The following is a 2,647-nucleotide window of genomic DNA, read 5'->3' as shown; positions in this document are numbered from 1 at the left end:
GTGATTTTTTAAATCTCTTTTTGGGCTGGATATGTGCACATATATGTGTAGAAATCCAAACTTACTTCATGCACTCTTACTCTTAATGTTTACAGATGTTGTTTCCCAGAGATACAAAAAGTTAGGGAACAACAATTAACAATGTACAGATGAACTTGAAGTTATTACTCTCTGAATCTGGAAAATAGCATTCTTTGTCAACATAATTTATTGTTCTTACTTTATTAAGACAATTTTAAGACCCCAAATTCTTATATATGCATCTAAAGTGGTTATTTGTATGCTCCTTTGCAGCAAGTTGCATTTGTCTTTGTCTGTTTATATTGTGTCAGTAGTGACTGTGGGTGAGAGTCAATACCAGTCTTATCGAGTGCTTAATTATAAACAAAGATGCTCTAATATCCATTTAGCTTCAGACGAAACTAATTTTTATAACCAAATTACAGAGTTTAATAAATTTGACCATAATAACATTAATATCAACACCTTTACTGCCTGCGAGCTAAGCCCCTATTTGCAGCCAGGGTCCATTAAGCGTTAAAAAACAATAAACCGTAATCTGAGAACACAGAACTGATGTGTGCCTAGCAAGCAGACATTCATGAAAGGAGATATGTTGTCTTTTCATAGCTGAATTAAAGAATTAACACAGCACATCATTAACTTTTTAATCACTTGTGCAACATGCCTTCTTAGACAGGAAATTAAAATGACAGCAACTGAGCCTTGTTGTTCTTAATCCAGTAGGGGGACATATTAATTTATTGCCTAAATAAATCAGCTTTATTGCAGTTTTTCTACAACGTACACAGTTGTCAAGAAAACATTATTTGCATTTTTAATTTGTTGAAGGTCAAATAAATGTGCAGTCTGTGCTGTCAAAAGCCATCCAAAGACAAACTCCACAGGCATTTTGTCTCCATGTTTATTAATACAGCTGTTGTGACAAGCCTTGCATGTAATTTCTGCCGCAGTATGTTCCCACTCTTCATCGTCAAATGCAATTAGCCGCGACCTACTTCATAAGATGGAGAAATACTGTTCTTTAATTGCCTCACATCCTGGAGAGCAGCAAATGGGGTATGTTTTATATAATACTGCCAGTCAAGCTGCAGGAAAATAACTGCGGAAATGTTAATGATGCACGTTCAGGAACACTTATCGGGAGGTTAATGAATAATTACTAACTTTTGTCTGAAAAAAAAAGAGAAAAGATCCCATTCCATTCAAATTATGGGTAATCACGAGAAAATTTATGGGATGAACATTAAGTGAGAAGATTTATAGTAAATGCAAATGTTAACACAGTCAGTTCCCTGGCAAACCAGCAATTTATGAATGTAAAGGAAGTCTGTTGTGAATAGATTGTAGCTTTTCAACGATTCGCCTTCATTTAACTCCTAAATACTACAATAATGGCAAACTTTTGCATATCGTTCTCATGTACAGTTTTATTAAATAAGAATTAGTATAGTTAAAAAGTCTCTGAACGCACACATCAAAAAGACAGGAATGAAATCTGTTTTGCAGCATATGCCCTTAACCAAAAAAACTGATTTATATTTTGCTGTTCATGTGCTGAAGGTTGAGGTTGAATACTGAAGTGGCGCTGGAACTTTTAAGGTACGTTATTGATTTTGTCTTTGTCTGAAGTGATGTGACATTCAAAACCGAGAACAGTCTTAAAGGTAAAATAACTTTTAGCAGAAGAATTCAACTAACTGATTTCAGAGAAAAATCTGCTGCCTTTGACATGGAAGAAAAGAACACTACATGCTTTTGCACAAGTCTGTATTTTTTCCATGCATTTTTTTTAAATCCATCTTCCAATTAAATTCTTTACGCATAGAAACCATGCACACTATGCATTTTATTATTCTATCCATTGCGAAATCCACATTACGAGAGAGAGTCGTCAAGCAATGAGGATGATTTTGTGGTCCTCTCACTTGAAAATAGAAAAAGAAAAAGTACAGTAATTGGGTCCAAGTGTCAAGAACATGTAGAGGTTTCACCTGCTGATAAAGGAGCTGTCTGCTCACTGCCATCGCTCTGTCTCTCACTCTATCTCTCTTTTATCCATCCTTGCTTCTCTTCGCTGGAGGTTCCTCCGCAGGCTGTCACCGCTCTCTTCCCGCATGTTGCATTTGGCCCCACAGCTACGTTTTCCCTGCCTCCCTCATCTGAAAAAACGCAAAAAAGTCGAACCTGTTCCGGAAACTTTAATGACGGACAAAAGACACACATTAACGTAAAATATGTATGATTAAGGTTGAAAGTCACTTCAAAAAGTTATCAAGGATTCATCTCTGTGGAATATGGACGTCTGTACATTTCATGGTAATCATCTAACAGTGGTTGAGTCACTTCATCTGTCTGAATGTAAAGTATGTCTTTCATTTATTTATTTGGCATCTCACTCCCCAATAAACCTGGCTGGGTTTTTTTTTGTTTTGTTTTTTCATGGACTGGTCCATAAGGTCTTTCTGGGGTCATGTTCTGGCCTGTCTGGTCTGTTTTCCACTTTCTCCCTACCCTATGTCTTGTGGCTTTCTATCAGTATTCTTGGAGTGAAACCTTGTTTGAATCTAAAAAAGGTGTCAGTGTCACAACCTTCCTCTGGACCACACACACCTACACACACACA

The sequence above is a fragment of the Morone saxatilis genome, unplaced genomic scaffold, assembly GCF_004916995.1.
Source record: "Morone saxatilis isolate NCDOM2014 unplaced genomic scaffold, NCSU_SB_2.0 Contig20, whole genome shotgun sequence".
Classification (NCBI taxonomy): Eukaryota; Metazoa; Chordata; class Actinopteri; family Moronidae; genus Morone; species Morone saxatilis.
The sequence above is the reverse complement of the archived record's forward strand: the minus strand, read 5'-3'. Positions refer to the sequence as shown.